Source organism: Rhinolophus sinicus, linkage group LG04 (assembly GCF_036562045.2).
Source record: "Rhinolophus sinicus isolate RSC01 linkage group LG04, ASM3656204v1, whole genome shotgun sequence".
NCBI lineage: Eukaryota > Metazoa > Chordata > Mammalia > Chiroptera > Rhinolophidae > Rhinolophus > Rhinolophus sinicus.
This window is the reverse complement of record NC_133754.1, coordinates 88,193,442-88,216,389: the sequence shown is the minus strand read 5'-3', so window position 1 is coordinate 88,216,389 and position 22,948 is coordinate 88,193,442. Positions and strand designations below refer to the sequence as shown.

Genomic DNA, 22,948 nt, shown 5'->3' with positions numbered 1-22,948 from the left:
TGAGCAGCATGTCTGAGAATTTGGAGATGACATGGTTAGTGGTGAAGACAGAGTTGAGGTTATGCCTCTGGTGGCAGAAAGCAGAGGTAGGGTGGAGAAAGTGACCATGAGAGTTAGAGGCCAAAGAACCAAGAGGCTGGGGTTCTCCTCCTTTCCTCTTCCACCAGACATCAAGCTCCATGTCCCACTGGTCCTTGGTAATTGTTGATTAAATGCTGGGCATGAGGCCAAGTACAGAAGGGAACAGGGAACAGGAATGGGATTTAGTAATGTGTGTGGAAGATGGAGAAAGGGGAAGAAAGAGAGGTAAGAGAAATTTCTAAATTATCTCTCATCCCCTTGGATCTGCCCAGAATGCTGCCATTTGTGGAAGTTTAATACAGTCATCCCTTGGTATCCATGGGAGATTGGTTCCAGGACCTCTGCAAATACCAAAATCCATGGATACTCAAGTTCCTTACATAAAATGAAATGGTATTTGCATATAACCTACACATCCTCCGATATATTTTAAATCATGTCTAGATTACTTATAATACCCGATACAATGTAAGTGCTGTGCATATAGTTGTTATACTGTATTGTTTAGGGAATAATGACAAGAACAAAAGGGTTTGTACATGTTCAGTACAGATACAACGTCATAGGCCTAACTACATAGTACATATCAACAACAATGCAACTTTTTGGGGAATAATTTTGACCTGCAGTTGGTTGAATTTGAAGATATAGAACCTGTGAATATGGAGAGCTGACTGTATGTTCTAATGGAGCAACCTTAGCTCTATGGGAAGACATATTCAACTCAATTCAATTTGACCAACGTTTATTGAGCACCTATTATGATTAGAATGGCAGGCTACGTGCTGAGAGTGCCTAGGAAAGCTTATAATCTAGTTGGAAAGAGGTCATAAATCATGCATAAGAATGTCACACAGCTTCTGCCAAGTGCCAAACAGCAATAAATAACTTTGCCTACTCTTGTCAGTGAAGTGAATTCCTCGAGAGGTTTGCGTGAAATTGTAGAGTCTCAGGAAGTCCTGCTTTAATGCAATGTGGAACTGAGTCTGAGAGGACCACAAATCAGAAACTTGTAAATTGTGAGGATTGTTTGTTTGGTAATTATCCATCCTGCACGTCCGTTCAAAAATGCTATGAATCTGTGTTCCCAGAGAGAACAGTTATCAACCTAATCTTTCCCCTTGGGTATAGCATTCCTCATAAATTTATGTCACATGTTACAATTTCCAAAAACCTGCCCCCAAATCCTTCCATATTAGTCAGGGTTTTCCAGAGAAGCAGAGCCAGTAGAATATACGTGCACATCTACACACAGAAATTTACTTTAACAGATTGTCTCATGTGAATGTGGAGGCTGGCGAGTTTGAAAACCATAGGACAGACTGGTACCCTGGAAGTTCTGGTAAGAGTGGATGGTATAGTCTTGAGTGCAAATTCTGCAGGACAGCAGGCTGGACACTCAGTCCGAGTTTCTACGTTACAGTCCTGAGAATTTCTTCTACTTTGGGGAACCTCAATGTTTCTCTTAAGGCTTTCATCTGATTCGATGAGGCCCATGCACAGGGTGGACAATAATCTGCTTTCCTCAAAGTCTACTGATTTAAGTGTTAATCTCCTCTAAAAAATACCTTCCCAGCAACTTCTAGACTGGTGTTTGACCAAACAACTGGTCACCATAATCTAGCCAAGTTGATACATAAAATTAACCATCACACCTGCCTAGTAGATAAGCAACATTACAGGAGTCTAAATTCATCCATTTCCTCTGTGGAATGGTCACATTCTACCTGGATTATAATTTTTATGTGTTTTATCTGAACTACTAGACATTAAGCTTCTTGCTGGTAAGCTCTACTTTTAATTCACCTTTCTATCCTCGCCCCAAATATAGCGTAATACTGTATGTATGTTATCAGGCCCTATGCAGAGCACTTCATGTGCATTGACTCAGATAATCTTCAAAACAATGCCGCTAGGCTGCTACATTTAAAAAAATTATTATTAGTTTCAGGTGTATAATGTAATAGTTAGACATTTATACCCCTCACAAGGTGATAACCCCCTCCCCCAATCCACTACCCGTCTGACGTCACATGTAGCCGTTACGTTCTCACTGTCTCTATTCCTAGTGCTGTACTCCACTTCCTGTGACTGTACATACATATATATTTGACACTCATTATTCAGCTTCAGCTTCAGGTGTACACTGCAGTGGTCAGGCATCTACACCATCCCTGACGTGGTCTCCCTAATAAGACAAGTGTCCATCAGGTACCTTACCAAATCTTTACAACAATATTGATTATATTCCCCAAACTGTCTTTTGTATCCGCATGGCAGTACTGTGGTTATCAATTTGTGCTTTCTAATGCCCTCACCTTCTCCCTCATCCCCACCCCCCACCCATCTAGCAACCCTCAGTTTTTTCTCTGCATCTCTGAAACTGTGTCTGATTAGCCTATTCATTTATACTATTCTTTAGATTCCACATATAAGTGAGATCATATGGTATTTGTCTTTCTCTGTCTGACTTATTTCACTTAGCGTAATGTTGTCCAGGTCCATCCATATTGTTGCAGATGGTAAGATTTCATTCTTCTTTATGGCCAAGTAATACTCCATTGTATAAATGTACCATAGTTTCTTAATCCAGTCTTCTATCGATGGGCATTTCAGTAGTTTCCATGTCTTGGCTATCGTGAACAGTGCTGCAATAAACATAGGGGTGCAAACAGTTTTTCAAATTAGTGTTTTGGATTTCTTTGGATAGATATCTAGGAGTGGAATTGCTGGGTCATAAGGTTGTTCCATTTCCAGTTTTTTGAGATACCTCCATACGGATTTCTATAGTGGCTGCACCAATCTGCAATCCCATCAGCAGTGCACGAGGGATCCCTTTTCTCCACATCCTTGCCAGCACTTGTTGTTTTTTATTGACTTATTGATGATGAGCCTGCTACATTTTTGTTATTATTTCACAGGGAACAAAGAGGCTCAGAGAGGGCCAGTCATGTGCACATGCACACAGCGCTGGAAATGGCAATATGGGATTAGAGCCCAGGTTGATCTGTTGCTCCCTGCGTTTCTCCTGAGATTCTATCTGCCAGGAGGGCCCTCCCTGCCCCTGGGGCACCGGCTCTCTCCCAGAGCCAGTTCCTGCCCCAGTGCCTCTAAGAAGCCTTGTCTGATGTGTTCTCTCTCAGGAAGAATCACTGACCAGGCCAGTCAGAACAGCGGTGCCCTGGAACGAGGCGGGTGGGATGGAAATTCAGCCTCTGCTCCCTGGCCACTGGCGAGCCCTAGCCCAGGGCTGCAGCTGACCGAGAAAGCGACACCTTGTTGTAATTCTCAAAACCAGAAGGGTTGCTCTGCACACAGCGGTGCCTGTAGGCTTATCTGGGCCCCGGTCCCGACCGTTTCTTCCTGCAGGTCTCCACCAGCGTGAGTGCTCAGGAACGTTCATCTCCTGCCTCTCTCTACTAGGTAGTGACCCTCTTGAGGGCAGGACCTACATCTAAGATGTCATTGTACACCCTCGTGCAGTACAGGGACTGGCAGCCCTCTGCTTAACGATTGATGGGAGGAATCAATCCTCCTATCAATAGGAGGAAGACAGGAGTAGAGAGGAGGAAGAGTGAAAGAAGGGAGCAGCCTAGATGTATTTCTTGAAGTTGGAGAGATTATTTCATTCCTTTCTTCATCCATAGACATACATTTATTTATTGAGCACCTACTATGTGTCAGTTGCAATGTAGACAATGGGGCTACAAAGACAGGTAAGATGTTCTGATTTGGGCCCATAGGAGAAACTCATTTATTCTTTTCTACCACTCTGCACAGAGAGGAAAAAGAGCAGCCTTACAGCAAGCTGGTTCCTTAATGTACTCTACTATGTTTCCTGGGGTTTCCTCCTTCCAGGCTCCTAATTGCTTAACATGTTCAAAACAGAAGCGTCTTTTTATGTTCACCAGATGAAGGAATTTATAAATACTGACATCCCTGGAGTGTGGAAAATTCAGACTTCAGAGTCTTCTTCCCTGCACGTCACCCATCTGCTTGTTTTTCTGTAGCATCCACTCCTTTGCCAAACCCTCCTCATGCCTCTCCTCCAGGACAGAGCCCAGCTGCTTTCCCACGCAGAGCTCCTTTCCTTCTACAGCATCTCCCTCTGCCCCTCCAGAGGAGAGGGTGGTGCTAATTGTGTCCTGGGCTGTTATCAACAGGAGACTCATAGCTCATCTGGGAAAAGAGAAGTGAATTGGCCCATCTGGGCAGTTCCTAAGTGGCTTGGTGCTTGGGGCCACCCTAATGACTTGGATGAAATAATGCAATTTCCTGGGTTCTGTGGAATACTGAAGTCTCCAGCTATTAGAGCAACAGCAAAGTACTCTTTAGATACTTAAATGCACGATACATTTTGTTACTCTTTTCTTCGGCCATCAGCTTGTGCCCATTCTACTGAGCATGCCTACTTTAAGAGACATCTGCCACTCCCCTCTTCAGGGTTGATGAGATGGAGAGAAGCCTGACAGGCTGAGGAAACAGTGGTGCCAAATGAATGGGAGGGTCATGTAAAGGTTTGGCAATGCCTGTCCTCTGTTAGTAGAAATTCCCTACTATGGGCGATAATGGGTTTATAAGAGCAAAGGGATCTACAGTTTGTATCCCTGGCATCTGCTAATGGTAGGAGGATGCATAATCACTCAGCAGCTCTGAAAGGTAGGATCCTCATCATTCACGTATCGTCCTATCTGACAACATCCACAGGGTGACTGCAGTAACTGCACCAGCTGTATATGAAGCAGTGCCTGTCACAGACCTGGCACATGAAGGGCACCCAGTAGCTGACTGTTGGAGCATAAGAGTAGTGAACATGTGCCCCTCATGGATGGAAGAGCCTGACAGAGCCGCCCATACCTGCACTCACTCAGGCCTTGGTGGTACAGTTGCCTGAGACCAGCCAGGAACACAGAACCCACTCTGCATGTTTCAAACAGGGGAGGTTTGCACAGGAAGATGGAATGCTGAGGAGCTAATGTGGGGGGTGGGGGACTGAGGTAACAGATTAGCACAGCAGGAAGCTGTCACCACAGAGGGCTGCAGGGACAGAGGGAATACATGGCTTTCCCCAAGTTTGGGGGTCACCCAGAAAAATCTGTGGCCATGGCAGGCCAGGGGGACAGGAGCTGGAGTCACAGAGGAGACACAGCTGTCATCAGAAATGCCACCTGTAAAGTGGATGGGAAGAAATACCCTGGCTTCTTTCTCCCTTTCCTCTACATGCCACCTTCCACTAGCGCCAGAAGCTGGGTGGACCTAGGAGTCTGAGCTATGCAGCCTTGGGGGTGAGCCACCCCACAGATAGCAGAGCAGGGGAGAGGCAGGGACCAAGGGTAGATAGGCCCAGGCCCCTGGATGCCTAGTGGGCTTTGGAGACTCAGTGGTAGAGGGACCAAATGCAATGGTGTAGCTCGGGGGTGACAGTTTGTTTCCAACCTATCTACTTATCGCCTGTCCTTGTACCCAGCCTTCCCCAGGCCTCTATTTCCCAAATGTCCCTGAGATTTTCTGCTCAAGTTAGGTCATTCTACAGATGGGAAAGGAGGAGAGGCAGCAGGTCCACGCATCATCAGACCGTCACCCACGGCCATTGTGACTGCTGTCTCAATGTCCATGCACAGGCAGTGCCCAGGCTGGCCAAGCCCGGGGGAAAGTCAGGGTAACACCACTACTCCTGTGGTGTACGTGCTCTGCCCAGAACTGGGTGTAAATCACTCGAAGTCTCTCTTGGGGAGCCCGGGAGCTCTGGCCCTGAGTGTGGACAGAGCGTGAGACCAGGGAGCTCCTTCTCCCTGAACCAGGTCTTAAAGCGCTGCCCTCAAATTCCTACTCGACCCAGGAAATGGAAAACATTCTTTAGGATTTTTTGGTAGCTTATTTACTACATATTTCTTATCCAACATCTGCCATGTTAAACTTCATGTTTACAAATCCTTCCCTACATTCTATTACTAAAATTAACTCAGAGCCATTCGCACAAGAGTCTATCACCTCAAATTTGGAAAAAGCTTCATGCATCAGGGGAAAAAAATAACAATGAAAGCAGTTTATTCTCCCAACTACAGTGTATCCTTATTGATGGAATAGAATTCATTCATTACAATACTTATGCTGACATGGGAAAATATTTTAGATATGTTAGTGGGTAAAAAGCAAGAGGCAAATATTTATGTCAAAAAAAGGGAAATAAATGAGCAAACAACAGCATAGAAACATGTCTAGAAGGGAAGGAACTAAAATGTTGTGTTTTGAAGGATGATACTATGATTGATTTTTGCGCAAAGAAACTAAGTTTAGCCCAGAAATTCCTTGTGTTACTTATTGATTCCTCCTTCCTTCCCGTCCTCCCATAGAGAAGGTCCCCAGTGTATTTCCAAGACCATACAACTTGTGTGCTTAGATAGGGTGAGACCATCTCTTGACTCCATTTTGGGTTTTTACTTGGCAACTTGCCAACTCCTTCAAAGGTCGGAGTGAAGAAGGCGCTTCCTTATTAAGGCTCTAGTTCTGCAGTCCTTTTCCAGAACGCTGCATTCTTAGGCACTAATTTGCCCTCAGTGACAACAGTTGATTTCCTCTAAAAGGCCTAGAGGATGGGCAACAAGAGGTTTTAGGGGTCTCAGAGAGGGGGTCTGAAAAGGGAGGGAAGGCCTGATGAGCGGAATGTGGCTTGTCGCTCCACGTGGATACCCTCCACAAAGAGAGCTCTGCGTAGACCCGACTGTGAAAAATGGACCTGTTCTTCCCAAAGGCTGTCAAGGTCTAGACCTGGAGTCGCCTGACTCTCATTCTCATGCACTACTCTGCCAGGAAAACTCACCTCCTGTCAGAATTCCTAACTTGGCAACTCATCACTCATTTACTCAATGTATTTAAAAGGCACTTTGCAAAGGGATCGGTGTGTGTGCTGGGTGGGACGGAGTGGTCATGTGACCAACACACAGCACAGTTTTCCTTCTTCTCCTCCCAACCCCACACAATGGACCTGAGTCGCCATTAATGCTCACTCTAGTCTCAGCATCTCTCCAGAGAGGTGACACTGCCAAATTGTTCCCTTTGAAGGGCAATTAAACATGAGTGATTGAAAATCAAAACTTTGAAATGATTTTTATTTTAATAGAAATAGGATATAGCCACTGCAGATTAGTTTTCTTCATCCTTTTTGGCTAATCGAATCTTAGAAACAGAGTCCCAGGTCTGGAAAGAACCAGTTCTCAGAGCAACAGCCTTGGCCCCACAGGTCCACAAAGAAGCAGCACAGATTGCCTCCCGCCCGCAGCCCCAGTTCTGTGTTGTGGAGGTCAGATCACCGCACTGTCCTGGCCATGGTCATTGCCACATAACTACAGGGCATTCATCCAGTGGTTCCAGGGTCCTCCTTCCTCTTCTTCTTCACAGCATCCCAGAGCTTTCAAGTGAGACATACTTTTCGTTTCTCCAGCTTTCAGGATTTGTGTCACCTGTGGGAGCTACAGACAGGATGAGGAAGGACACACAGGTTTGGCCCTCTGGCACAAGGCCAGGGTCAGGGCTGGGAAGGGCTGGGGCAGGGAACTAGAATCAGTGGTTTCCAAGGGTGGAGGAGACCTAGGGTGTGTGCAGAGCCAGGATGTCTTTCCTAGAACCTTTAGGCCAGCAGAGGACACTAGTGGAGTGAGGTAGGATGGCCAGGTGTTGTGGATCATTAACAGCCTTTCAGGCCCCTGCCTTGGGTTCGAGGCCTGGTGTGACATAACTAGCTGTATGCAGGCACTACATTGCTCAGTAGGCCTGAGCCTCCATTTGTTTGTGTGTATCATGATAATCCCCCCCCCCCCCTTTAAAAAAGATTTTATTGCAGAAGGGGAACAGGACTTTATTGGGGAACAGTGTGTACTTCCAGGACTTTTTCCAAGTCAAGTTGTTGTCCTTTCAATCTTAGTTGTGGAGGGTGCAGCTCAGCTCCAGGTCCAATTGCTGTTGTTAGTTGCAGGGGGCGCAGCCCACCATCCCTTACGGGAGTCTAGGAGTCAAACCAGCAACCTTGTGGTTGAGAGCCCACCTTGTGGTTGAGAGTCTCAACGTGAATTGAACTGGCAGCCTTCGGCGTTAGGAGCACAGAGCCCCAAACGCCTGAGTCACTGGGCCAACCCCCCCCCCCCCCCGTTTTTTTTTTTTTTTTTTAAGTCTGTGAGTTTCATCAAGCAAATTATAAATAAGTAAACAAACAAAGCCTTCCTTGTTTGTTTTCAAGGAAGCATTTGCTATTTTCTATCCAACGCAATTAAATTCCTTACCATTGCGTGCTCTTCTGAAGTCCTAAAATAGTGGTTTTTACTTTTGGAGATCAACAAATGGTTGAGTTTGACTGGAACATGAGAAAGGAACAAGAGAGTCACTAACAGGAAGTGTGACCTGAAAAGGAGGCTGGAGTGGGACCATGAAGGCAGACCACTTGTAGACTCAAGCATGAGGACCCACTGCCCTGGGCACCACGGTTAGGAGGATACCCCCGCCACACACACAATGTGCTGTCTATAATGTGCTTAGAATATTTTAGAATTCCCCAGCCAAGGACTGTGTGGCCTCTGCCCCAGAAGTGTTGGAGCATACTGTTTGTGTAGCTCTATGTCCTAGGGGTGACCCAAGGTAGCTGTTTGCACGGGTGGGCATATAGCCATGAAGGCTGGAGTGTCCACAGGACAGTGGGTTGGGGTTGCTGATAATACATGAGGGAGCTAAGGGAGGGGCAAGAACAAGGGCAGCTGCAGACTTCTAAGGTGGCCATGTTCCAGCTACAACACCAAGGAGTCTGAGAAGTCCATACAAACATGTAGGAGTCCAACAATTTAGAAACAAATATATGCCATTATAAGAAGTAGTGATGGTGATGAGCACTATAAAGCAAAACAAAGCAGGTTAAGGGGTTGGGGTGTATGGGAGGGAGCTCTTTTAGAAAAGGAGGCCCGGGAAGTCACTTCTGAGGTGGCAATGTTTAAGTAGAGACCCGAATGAGTGAGGGAGTGAGGGGAGAAGGGTATTCCATCATCAGTGCCTGGAATGGCAGCAGGGAGGTCTTTGTGGCTAGAGATGAACTTGTGCAGATATGTAGGAGGGACTAATCAGGTCAGGCCTTTGCATATCGTGATAAAGCATTTTTATTCTAAGAATGAGGGGAAGTCACTGCAGAGTTCCAACTAGGGGACTGACATCTGATTTACTCCTCAGCAGCCTGATAGTAGACAGCAAGGATGGAAACAGGAAGACAATTAGAAAGGATGTTACTACAGCATTGTTTTTAACTTCTTCCAATCTGTTTTTTAAAATTGTGGTAGAATATGCATAACATAAAATTACTATTTCAACCATTTTTCAATGCAAAGTTCAGTGGCATTAAGTACATTTACATTGTTGTGCAACCATATCCATCCTCAGATTTTCATCTTACAAGACTAAAACTCTGTGCCCATTAAACAATAATTCCTCATTTCCCTCTCTCCCTTCAGCCTCTGGCAACCACCCTTCTACTTTCTATCTCTATGAATTTGACTGCTCTAGATGTCTTCTATAAGTGTAATCATATAATATTTGTCTTTTTGTAATTGGTTTATTTCACTTACAGTAATGTTCTCAAGGATCATCCATGTTGTAGTATATGTTGGTCAGAATTTCCTTCCTTTTTGAGGCTGAATAATATTCCATTGTGTGTATATGCCACAGTTTATCCATTCATCCATCAGTGAACACTTGGGTTGCTTCCACCTTTTGGCTATTGTGAATAATGCTTCTATGAACATGGGTGTACTAATATCTCTTCAAGACCCTGCTTTCCATTCTTTGGAGTATATTCAGAAATGGGATTGCTGCATCATATGGTAATTCTATTTTTAATTTTTTGATAAACCATCGTACTGTTTTCCATAGTAGCTGTAACATTTTATTTTCCTTCCAGCAATGAACAAAGGTTCAATTTCTTCACATCCTTGACAACACTTGTTACTGTCTGTTGTTTTTTGTAATAGCCATCCTAATGAGTAGTAAGTAGTATCTTGTTGTGGTTTTGATTTGCATTTCCCTAATAATTAGTGATGTTGAGTATCTTTTTATGTGCTTATTTGCCATTTGTATATTATCTTTGGAAGAATGTCTTTTCAAGTCTTTTGGGTTGTTTATGTTTGTTGTTGTTGTTGAGTTATAGGAGTTTTATTTGTATTCTGGACATTAATACTTTATCAGATATTATGCAGCTTTGTACAAATCAGATATACTGCAAATATTTTCTGTGCATTGCCTTTTTACTCTGCTGATAGTGTCCTTTGATGCACAAAAGTGTTAAATTTTGGTGAAGTACAATTTCTCTATTTTTTCTTTTAAAGCCTGTGCCTTTGGTGTCACATCTAAGAAATCATTGCCAAATCCAGGAAGGTTTCCCTCTGTTTTCTTCTAAACAGTTTTAGCTCTTTATAGTTTTAGCTCTTATGTTTAGGTCTTTGATCCATTTTGTGTTAATTTGTATATGGTGTTAGGTAAGAATCCAACTTCATTCTTTTGCATGTGGATATCCAGTTTTCCCAGAACCATTTGTTCAAAACATTGTCTTTTCCCACAAATAGTCTTAGCACCCTTGTCAAAAATCATTTGAAAATATATATATATATATATATATATATATATATATATATATATATATGAAGGTTTATTTCTGGGCTATTCTACTCATTTAGGACATATATCCGTCTTTATACAAAAACTACAGTGTTTTGATTACTGTCATGTTATAGTAAGTTTTGGTAAGATTTATAGTAAGTTATAGTAAGGTTTACATATGGATTTATTGGCTAAATCATTGTGGTACCATTTGATGAAATGGTGTAGATGGAGGAATATATGCTTGAAAGGGGAAGAGAAAAGCTCTGTTTTGGCCATATTAAAATTTTTCAAGAGTATTTTGGCTATTCAGAGGTCCTGTTAGATTCCATATGAATTTTAAGATGTATTTTTCTACTTCTGAAAAATAATCCTTGGCATTTTGATGGAGATTTTGTTGAATCTGTAGATGAGTTTAGGTAGTATTGATATCTTAATATTAAGTATTCCAATCCATAAACATGAAATGTCTTTTCATTTATTTATCTTGTTTAATTTCAGCAATGTTTTGTAGCTTTCAGTGTACAAATCTTTCACCTCTTTAGTTAAGTATTTTATTCTTTTTGATGCTATTGTAATTGGTGTTGTTTTCTTAATTTCCATTTTGGATTGTTCATTGTTAGTGTATAGAAATGCAACTGATTTTGTGTTCTGCAACTTTGCTGAATTCATTTATTAGTTCTAACAGGTTTTTTGTGTGGAATCTTTAGGGTGTTCTACATATGAGAGTACATCATCTGCAAACAGATAATTTCACTTCTTTCTTTCCAACTTGGATTCCTTTATTTCTTGCTTAATTGTTGCTGCAGCATTCTATCCTAGAAATAGCAAGGATTTTAATAGGGGTGAGGGAGATGAGAAATGGTTGGATTCGGGACATATTTTGCAGGTAAAATAAACAGAATTGGTTGGCTTGGAGGTTGGCTTAAATTGTGGGAGAAAAAGAGGAGTTAAGGATGACTTCTAGATTTATATATGGATTTATTGGCTAAGTCATTGTGGTACCATTTGATTAAATGGTGTAGATAGAGGAATATATGCTTGACAGGGAGAGATAAAAGCTGTGATTTGGTCATATTAAATTTGGCTGTGGATATAGATAATGTAGATATAAGTAAGAGAGAACCGTGAGAAGAGATTAGAAGACAGACTTTGGGGGTAAGCTCCCATTTAGAAAAGGGATGGAAGAAGAGGCAAATGGGAAATAACCCAAGGGGTAGAAAAAATTCAGGAAAGTCAGAGAAACATGGAGGAGAAAGTTTCAAGGAAGTGACACTAGTTAACTGTGTAACAACTTGAGGAAGGCAGATGAGGACTGAGAAAGAACCTTTTACATGAGCAATGAGGCGGTCATTGGTAACCTTTGACAGCATTTCAGCAGAACGGGTAAGGCCTCCGCCTGAGTGCAAGTAAATTGAAAAAGCAAGGGAGAGATGGGAAGTGCTCTAAACCGATCTAAAGGGCTGTTGCTTAAGGCTCTAAAGTGTTGATGTTATTGTTGTCATGGAAACAAAAAAGCAGTTAGGAGAACTAAAAGCCATTTAAGCTCCCTGAGTCTAGCCCATCCCATCCCTTTGATTTGTTGTGAAAGTTGCTGATAAAAAGTCATTTAGAGCATCAGGGTTAATCCAGGTTTCTTCTTTAAAATGTAGCTCCTAACTGGAAATCTTTCCCCTTCTTGAGAAGAAGGCCAACACCAACACCCACACCAAGTTATATAAAGCACAGACGACCCAGTGACCAAAACTTCCTTATTTTCCTGCTATTGGCTGACAGCGTTCATAAAATACAATTTGCTGTTTCGCTTTTCTTTTAAATAAGCAAGCTGAATACTTGGAGGAGGAAGGCAGGAGAGCTAGAAGAACAGAAGCCAAGGCATCTCAAAGAAAGAAAACTTCAGGTGAACATTTTTATCTTTGCTTTGTTAATTCATTGTTGAGAATTATGCCTCCTTTATCACTTCATACATAGAAGAATAGTTTTTGAAAAGTAAATTGTTTTCATTTGACTATAAATTTATTTCTACCATATACATAGTAGAAAAATATTAGGAAAATACAAAAAAGTAGAAGGAGGTAAAAAACCATGACTGAGATAGCCTCTATTGACATTTTGGGGGTATTTCTTTCCGTTCTTTTTTGTGTATCTGTCTATAACTTTAGTTTGACTTTCACAGTTGTTGTCATATAGTATGGATCAATTTATACTTATTTTTTCCATTAGAGCATAATTTTTTTTTCACATGGCTATAAATTCTTCATAATTGTAATTAAAAATTGCTGGATAATATTGCATTGAAGAGATTTACTGTAATTTACTATACCTTTATTTTTAGCCATGTAACATCTTTCTTATTTTTCATAGACTGGGTCATTTTATTATGTAAGATGTATTTTTTCCATTCAGGGTCTTATTTTGGGGGCAAGAGGAGGTTAAATTTGAAAATGTAGATTTCATTTGTTTTACTCAGAGGTACAGTTGGTGGAGGGGAAGAGTGTGTGAGAGCATATGTTTATAATCTGTTTATTCCCCCTTTCGGATCTCCATCAGTGGTTCTCAACTTTACCTGATCCTGAGGAGATTAGAAAATTACCCCCCCGGAAATTTGAAACTTAACTTGTGAAGATAAGGCAGTCAGTCATCTGCAGTAGTTTTTTGCTTTTCTTTTTTCTGAAAATTTCAGGTGGTTCTAACAGGTAGCCAACATAATAACAGCTTACCTAGGTCATTTAAAATATTTTCCTGTCTCTGACACACACCTGAGAATAATACATATTAAGGGAAAGAGGTTCAATTTCAGGCAAGCCACCCAAATCTCCCTTTCAATACTGTATCAATAATGCAAAAGTAACTTGTGGGAAACACAAGCCTTCTAGAAATTTCTATCATCCACCTCAACCACATAAACTCTTGAGATGAGAATATACTTGAGAGTTTCAATTTACTAATGCTTTAAACAAATGGATTTGTTTTCAGTGCATTGGTGGTTAAAAGTGAGCGATATTGAGGCTTCAGAATGTTCTAAATGTATCAAAATTAAGCCCAGCATCTGTTAGTATTCTGCCTCCTACCCACCCAATGTCCCATGGGGTACTCCCACTATCTAAGCAACAACCATTCTGGAAGAAAGATGCTATGCTTTTGCAGTGTACTCACTGCTTTGTGTCAGGAGCACACTGGGCATATTTGGAATCTCATGTGTATTCCTGGCTCAGGGACTCCTCTTGCTTTTCTAGTTTGTCTTGCACACCAGACATCTGAGGCATGCTAGGCCCCCTGAGGTTAAGCCTGGAAGATGAAAGCCTAACAGGAGCTTGGCTTGTGCAATTACCCAGTGAGCTCTGGTTAATGCAGCAGACAAGCTGGATAATGCAGAGAAAGGCAAGCATTTGCCTGGGTTGTTCAGCTTTGCTATAGAGTCATATCAAATCCCTGTCAGAACTCAGCACTGTCTCTATGCTTTTCTCGGGGTGCTGACCACTGCCTTCTTTGTACTGGAGTTACTTATGTGAGGTTCTTATCCTTCGACCGGACCAAGAATGCTTGAGGATGCGTCCTCACAGGAAACCCAGTACATGGGGTCCATTAAGAATAAATGGGAAGGACCGGCCCAGTGGCTCAGGCGATTGAAGCTCTGTGCTCCTAACTCTGAAGGCTGCCGGTTCGATTCCCACATGGGCCAGTGGGCTCTTAACCACAAGGTTTCCGGTTCAACTCCTTTGAGTCCCCCAAGGGATGGTGCGCTCCGCTCCCTGCAACTAACAACGGCACCTGGACCTGGAGCTGAGCTGCACCCTCCACAACTAAGACTGAAAGGATAACAACTTGACTTGGGAAAAAGGCCTGGAAGTACACACTGTTCCCCTATAAAGTCCTGTTCTCCTTCCCCGATAAAAAAAATAAAAAAATAAAACTAAATAAATAAATAAATGGGAAAGTAAAGTACACGAAGGGAATACAGTCAATAATATGGTAATAACTATGTATAATGCAAGGTGAGTACTAGACTAGTCAGGGGCATCACTTCTTAAATTATATAAATGTCTAACCACTATGCTGTACACCTGAAATTAATATAAAATAATATTGAATGTCAACTGTAATCAAAAAATAAAAATAATTTTAAAAAGAATAAATAGGTGCAAATAAATTACTTTAGTTAACAGCTTATGTTTATCTCTGTTAACCTCTTTATACTAATTGACCCATGGAGAAAATGGTACCATCTTTGACAATATCTAAAGGGAGACGTCTCCTATCGGACTGATAATGTGGGGCAGTATGGGATGACAAAGAAAGTAATGGGGTCCTGAGCAATGAGTTGGAGCCAAAGAATCCCAAAGTTGGAAGTCTCCTTGGGAAAAGTGAGGGTCACGTCCCGAAGGTTTTTGCATCTTTAGTGTTTAAAGGAGAGGTTTCAAGAATAGGGGAAGCAGATCAGTGGAAGAACAAGAAGAAAGAGAGGGAGGGAAGGGGAAGACAGACTAGGGGAGGGACAGGGAGAGGAAGAGAGAGGAGGGAGGGGGCAGGAGGGGAGCCTGTTTGCTTTGGAAGTTTAAAGATTACTTAAACTGGGAGAATTGAAAGGGATCCAGTCCATGGTTATTACCTCTACTGTACATTACCATGAATTAAAAACCAAAACAAAACAACTACTTCCCATATAAATGTGCCATGAAGCTATAGAGTATTTTACCTTGTTTTTACCTCTAGTGCAGAAAACACGATTATCTACAGAAGACTTGGAGGCATTACAGATTCCCTGAGGTAAGCTGATTTCTTTTTATTTTGAGTCTTAACAATAACTTTGCTCTCTTATAAATTCTCTGAGAGATTTGAAGCCGTCTCCTCTTGTTAGCAGTAGCAGACACAAATCCCCACCAGGAACTTGTTGGCATGAAGTCAAAAAGACAATTTGCAACCTTCAGAGCTATAAGTAGTGACACTTCCTACAATGTCAAGATAAAGCACCGCTTGAGTCCCTTTTGTGACTCCTCCCTTGCCTCTGTGTATTCCTGTCCTCAGATCTTAGATTTGAATTTCAGAGACAGACAGTTTTGTGAGGGAAAATGCGCTAACATCATTTTGTTGAAAAAGACCATTGGGAATCACCCCCCCACACACTGAGGAGATTTATTATGAGACATTAATGAGAGAGGTAGATAATAGCTTCATTAGCTCACTTATTGGTCACTTATTTGAGCCACAAGTTGTGCTAGGGCCTGGGGATATAGCAGTGGTCAAGTGAGACTCCATTCTTGCTGTCAGTGGACGAACAGTCTGCTGGGTGGGGATAGACAGGAGTTGGTTTCTGCCATGCGGGGTGAGTGCGAGGACAGGAAACCCATGAGGCTGCAGGAGCAGGTGGAGCAGCAGCCAGCCAAAACTGGAGGGGTCAGAAAAGCCTTTTTCTAAGAGTGATATCTAGACAGAAACCTGAGGTTTGGTCAGCAATAGCCAGGTGATGAGCTGGAGCTCAGAGTGAATAGGCAAGAGAGAGCCAGGTGTGTTTAAGGCCCTGAAGTTAAGGTCAGTGGGGCTGAAGTAGATTTTACTGAAGGGAGTGGTAGGGAGAGAAAATGCTGATGACAAGATCCAAATTGTGAAAAGCCTGGAGCTGAACTTCATTCTGAAGTGTTGATGGGTTTTAAGCAGAAGAGTAACATGGTAAGACATGCATTTTGGAAAGGTCACTCTGGCCACTGTGTGGAGAATGGCTTGCAAATAGCAAGAGTGGAGGCTGAGAGCCACTCAAGGAACTAACCTCTGTCATCCAAGTTAGAGACGACACCTGTGCTAGGACGGCCCTAAGCTGGCCCCTGCGACAGAAGGAGGGGCTGGTGGAGACAGATGGGTAATGAGGCCAGGTTTTCCTCAAAGGAGACACGGGGCAGCAGGATGGACTGGGAGAAGAGGAAAGCTGGCAGTTTGCTTTTGTTCCTTGCCTTCTCTTCTTTAGGAACAGATACCCACTGCCCCCAGGCTACTGGCAATTCCCCTGATTTTCAAAATTTCCAGACATATGAAAACATCTCTCCTTAGCTGTTTATTTCTTACTATCTTATACAGGGATTCTATACCCAGCATTCTAAACAGTGCCTAGGCATTCCTTCTCTTGACAAACGACAGGGTTGCAACAGGAATGATAATGCATTGGATGCGTAATGTGCCAGGCTCAGTGCAGGAGGCTTTCACATGTGTTGCCTCCTCTGGTCCTCTCAATACCTCCGAGAGGGTGAGGACTTGCTGATGCTCACACAAGTGGCAAGAGGTAGAGCCAGGATTTGGATCCTCTTTAGATCCATGGTACTACAATGCTTCTATATCCTTCCAGGAAACATATGATGTTTAACAAGCTACCTTTGTAAATAATTCCTTTGTTCTAGGAAGTGTATTTAATGGTGGAAATGCCTAGGTGGGAGGGAAGAGAGAGGGAGTTTTAATTTGAATAAGTTGGCTTTAAGAGAGCCCCTGAATCATGTCATTTAGTCACTTTGATTGTGGATGGGGAGAATCCTTATGCTGACACAATCTCTAGGACATTATTGGAACTTGTGCAACCGGCCTCTGAGATAGCATTTGCTGAGCTCCTGTCTTTTTTCTGCCTTTGAAATCAGGAGACTTGAGAATCAGAGATTCAAATGCAGAATGATTCTCTGGCCTTAGATCAGCAACTGGGCTAATAATAGATACCGCTGATCTTCCTTAATACACTGAGAAAGTGCACTAGAAAAATGACAAAAATTTGTGGAGATAGTTTTATAAAATTAAATTCATAATCAGTATCATAGGCTCATATGTCCTATTAATAAGGAAGAGCTGAGGAAAATTGTGAGAGCCAGAGAGAAGACAGCACTTAGTCAAAATAATACTTTTTAAAATGAAATCATATCTTCTAGGAGCTCTGAGCTCTTCTTACATAGTAGTAAAAATTTTCTTTGTGTTGACTATGCCTTTGTTTGTTTATGGTGGTGGCTAAGTGTTAGTGATTAGGATAAACATGGAAGGACAGCTAGCTTTTGGAGAGTATTAGAGAATGAAACAAGGGGATTTCGCAAAGACTGAGGTGGGAAGAGACAATGCCATGTGCCTTGCTCTTGGAGGCAGAGAGTCTCCCTCACGTGCTCGGATGCTAACCTCCTCTTAGGGTTCAGCTTCTGTGACATCCCTGGGGATGTTGTTCTCTGGAAGCATTTGTCTCCTCAAAATAGCAGAAGAAAGAATCAAATTGTGAAAAGACTCCAATTTTAAGGGGTGGTTACTCCCAAATGTGTCCATAACCATAGGCACCTTTTTGCACAGAGAAATTCTCAGGAAAGGAACTTCAGAGAAGAATGTGCCAACTGCTCAATCAAGCAAACAGAGGGGAAAATCTTGTCAGAGAAGGATAGAAATAAGACAACTATTGCTAAACCATCAGTCCAACACTGATACTTAATGGGTCTGACATTTTGGCCACACCAGAACTTTCCAAATTGTCACTTTTTACCCAAGCAGATCTTTCCCCTAATGGAAGCTCCAGCAACACACATCTTGTGGAGGTGCCTCTTTTTCCATCTGTCCATGCATGTTTGTGGTGGTGGATGTCATTTTACCACACGTTCTGTGGTCTGAGCGAAGTTCTCCTTTTAGTGAAAGGAGGCCCCAGCTGGTGTGTGCTGCCTGTCAGCCTTACCCTCAAACTGGATGATATTTCAAGAAGACCCAGGAGCCTTCAGCAGAGTCCAGGCAAGGAAGGCTCTGTTGGCTCCCATGGGCTCTCAGGAGATAGGGGGAGTTCTAGAAGCAGAAAGAGGCAGACACAAGCTGAAGGGCATGTGTGGATTGGCAGCTGGGAGAAATTACTGAAAAGTTGACAACACAACTACAGTGATTTCAAGAAAATATTCTAATTAGAAAACTTAATATCATAGGACATGTCTTGCCTTTAGAACTAAAATAGAAAATCAAGTTAATGAAATTCAGAAGTTATTTTGGGGATTTCTGGACTTTCTCTGACCATTCTGGAATTTAGTCAGGAGGCAGGTCAGAGAGATAAACCAATCACCAATATCCCCCTTCCTATTGGCTCTATGATGGTGGATTCCTGAGGAATCCGAGGAGAGATGGTGAAGGGGGGCTGGAAAGTTCGCTTGTAAAAGATGCCAATTATATTAGGCCATTACAAGGGAGAAACTGCCCAGTGCACTTGGTCTCCCACAGGGATCCTCTGCCTGTTGTTACAATTGGTTAAAGCCTTCCCACCCTTGCTGTAAGATCTTACACAGATCTTCCCCTGACGGAAAACAGACTGGTTCCAAAGATGTTCCTTAGGGGCTCCAAGTTATTCCAGGATCCCGTGGTAATCATATGGGCAACACACTGAATTTTCTGTCTGTTGAGCTCCAGATTAAATCAGGCAACATGGAACTGGGATCTGGGAAGAGGGCCCAAAGAACTTTGCAGCTTCCAATCATGGAGTCCTACTCAGAAGACAAAAATGAGACAATAAAACTCTGCATAGATCCCAGAGGGGAAACTTCAGTCATCCTGCAGGGTAAGTTAGCAGGCCCCAGCACTCTGGCTCAGAAATCCCTCTGGGCCCCAGTATTGTTGAAAAGAATCTTGGTAGTACAGAGACAGTGGATTGGAGAATTCCCTCCTCCGGGAACTTCCAGAGCCATACATGGTATTCAACGCCTGTTGCTTAAGGCATCTCCAAGTATCCCTTTCACCAATGGGCCCGCGCTGCTGACCTCACAATTATGAGGCATGGTAAATTAAATGATATTCAGAAGACAGAAGGGCATTATCTTGGTGGTTCATAAAGTGACTTGGACTTTGGGACACTTTGAGGAACTTTGGGGGAGATAGCGTGGAGGAGAGATTGAAGCCACAGAATGATCTGAAGTGCTGAGTCCATGGAAATGGGGCCCTATGGGGTTCACTCCCCTTCCCCCATTAATTTGGGAAGGCTGGAGAGCAGCTCAGTTCCTCATTCAAAAGATATTGTGATGTCAATTCTTTTCGTCTTTATTTCTGTTTTGATCTCCAAGAACTTAATTCCCTTTATCCCTTTGAAAAAATTCTGAAAGTGTAAGACTGTTCCCAGGAGGCCAGAAAGGTTTGCAAAGATGTGTGTTTCTACCATGACATTTGGAGCTAAGGGCTGAGCTAGCAGTGTTGGACTTCAAGAAATAGACCTCCAATGATATTTGCTTGTTATCGGGTGGAAGGGGGCGTATTAGCTCAACAGTCTGGGACCTCGGGGATTTTGAGGGTCAAACATGTAGAAGCTTCCAATCCAGAGGATCGTATCCTCTCTGCCAACTTTGAGGAGCTAAATGAGCCTTTGCAATAGAAACAGCAGCTAATACAGGGTGCTTTTGCTGGTCCTGCCCTGGTCTCAGTACCATGCCGGTGTCATCTCACTCAATCCTCACAACAACCTGTGAAGTAGGGACTCTTATCATCATTATCTACCTTTTACTGATAAGGACCTGAGGCACAGGGGGGAAAAGTCACCTGCCCAGGTCACAGAGCTAGTGAGCGCAGGAACCCAGGCTCAGAGCCAGAGTCTGTGCTCCTACCTGCTGCTCTGCTGCTGCTTCCTTGTGTCACTGTCATGCCTCTCACCACTTTTTTTTTCTGGTTATGGAATCATCTTTCAGCCCTTGCTTTTATATTTTTACTGATGCCCTGAGATCCTTTTCACCTCTATAATTTCTCTAATCCCAACATTTGGGGTTTAATCATAACAGTTCACATCATTGACTGCTCATGTTGTAAGATACATTCATTATGCCATTTACAGATAAGGAAACTGAGGCCCAGAGAAGATAAGTCACTTGCCCAAGACCCCCAAGTTTGTAAGTGGGTCTATGACCTTAGACCAACTCCCATCTGTGATCATTTCTATGAACCTTAAAAAGAATGTCCTATTTGCCATTCCACAACATGCAGTAACTCTGGGAGCTAAAATCCAAGTTGTGCTCAAAAGTTGTTAGGTAAAACAAAGAGCACTGTTGTGGGGGAGTTGTGAACTGCAGGGTGGGTTATTAAAGCAGAAGCCTCTTACTGTGGAGAATAGGAACCCCCCACAGCAGGACACAGCGGGCAGACAGACATAAGTGAGGAGGAAAAGGAGTGGCCTAATGAGTCTGTAAAATCCTGTGATTCTATGTCTAACACACACTTTATGCGCCTGCTACAGTAATCCTCATTTGTCTAGTGATTAAGAGTTTACCGGGTTCTCCCAGTATGTGCTCAGCAAAATAGGGGATGCAAAATCAATAAAGGACTGTCCGTTCCTCCTGCAAAGCTCATCATCTGGAGAGGCCAAGGTGATGGGACTGCCTCGAATCTATCTATCAAAGCGCATGAAGAACTAATGTTAGGCTGCAGTGGTTAATTCCCAACTGCTGCCAGAAAGATGAAAAAGAGAGAGGCCCATGGGAAGTGTCAGTTGGGTGAGGTGATGTGCAGAAGGCAACATAGATGTTGAGGAAGAGGTTTTGGCTTGATGAGTTAGGCGCCTTGTAGGTTGGGAAGAAGAGGAAAGGCAGAGACAGAAGAGAGCAGAGAGAAAGGCAGAGGAATATGCATGATGAAGTACACATCCAGGTCTGGGCTGCCTGGTGTTGAGGAGCAGTAAAATAACAATAATGCTAGCTACACAGCTTCCCAAGTGCTTTGATATCTATTATGGCATTTGCTCCTCTCTGAGGCCTCTTCAGATATAGGGTTGAGGGGTATCCTTATCCTCATCTTACAGATACACTTCCTCAGAGAAGTTAAGTGATGTGTTAGCCAAAGCCACATGTATTTAGGAAGCGGCAGACCAGAACCCAGATCTTTGTGCTCTTTCTGCCATCTGTCACCTCACTGCATGGCTCCGCTAGTTGGTGCTGAATCTCATATATAAGAATACAGGTACAGCTGGGACAAGTGGTAAAAAGTCTTGTATTTCTGGTTAAGGAATTTGCATTTGGTTTGATAGGTAATTATAGGTTCATGATGAAACAAAAATGATGTTTTAATTGGTTTTCTCTCCCCATGATATACAGGTCAGGAGATCCTAACAGTTTCTAGGCATCAGCTAATGAAGTCTAAGGTGAGGATGGTGACTTTGCACATGCAGAGTAAGGATAGAATTCAAGGCACACCATATAAATACAATGGAGAGAACTCTGCCAGTTGATCAGATGTGAGATTTAAAAGAAGGAGAAAAACTGAAGAAAATGTCTCCAAATTGGTCAGCAGCTGCATTAGTCTGTATGGGCTTCCATAACAAAGTACCACAGACTGGGGGGCTTAAATAACAGAAATCTATTTCTCATAGTTCTGGAAGCTGGAAAGTCTAAGGTCAAGGTGCCCGCAAGGTAGGTTTCATTCTGAGGCCTCTTCTCTTGGCTTGTAGGTGGCCACCTTCTTGCTGTGTCTTCACATGGCAGAGAGTGTTTTTTCTTCTAAGGACACCAATCCTATTGTATCAGGGTCCCTCCCTATGACCTCATTTAACCCTAATTACCTCCAAAGGCCCTGTCTCTAAATAGAGTCACATGGATATTGGGGCTTCAACATATAAGTTGGGGTAGGGGAGGGCACAAACATACCAGCTGAGTGGGATTGGTTTGAGGAGCAGTATAAATTTAGGTAAGGTTTGAGGTAGAGACAGTCTCTCCAAGTAAGTTTATCCTGTAGACAACTAGAAATGTGGAAATATAGCTCAGGTATAATTCAGAAAAAACAAAAACAAACAAACAAAAAAAAACACTTAAATTCTGTTGGTCTCAGTTTTTTTTCATTATTTGTAAAATTGAGATACTAATGCCAACTAAGCCTATCTCAAAAGATAGTCAAGTGGAGCAAATGAGATAACTAAGATGAAAATTCTTTACAAATGAAAAGATGAAAATACGGTATTTTCTTATGTAAAAAACATATCTGGGAGTCTGAGGCAGAGACATGGTGGTAAAGTTACATGGTGAGCTCTTGGGGTATTATAGAGAGAAGGCGCTGAGGACAATGGTGGGTCTCCAGTGGGTGTCCACAATAAGGAGAAGAAATGACAGCGGCTTGGGAAGGGCTGAGCAGTCAGGAAACGGCAAACCATAAGTACTCAGGGCCACAAAAGTCAGGGAAGGAGTGGAGGTTTCAAACAAGATGCGAGGATAATATTCTGCAGTGACTAAGAAGGAAGCTTGAGGAATGAGCAGGAGACCCAGCTGCTGAGCAATAACACATGACCTTCTCCTACTAA

The 22,948-nt window shown here is 42.8% G+C and overlaps 1 protein-coding gene across 6 annotated transcripts in view; it reads left to right on the top strand.

Moving 5' to 3' along the window:
- The first annotated feature begins 12,435 nt into the window (after positions 1-12,435).
- Positions 12,436-22,948, top strand: part of CYSLTR2 (cysteinyl leukotriene receptor 2) — a 36,493-nt gene continuing 25,980 nt past the window's right edge. For 2 of the 6 annotated variants that reach the window (XM_019748035.2, XM_074329947.1), the window contains exons 1-2: positions 12,437-12,607; positions 15,421-15,474. The gene's annotated coding sequence lies outside the window, so the exon portion shown is untranslated. Of the gene's footprint in view, positions 12,608-15,420; positions 15,475-22,948 lie in introns of all 6 variants that reach the window. The other 4 variants (XM_074329944.1, XM_074329945.1, XM_074329948.1 and 1 more) reach the window with 3 other exon arrangements.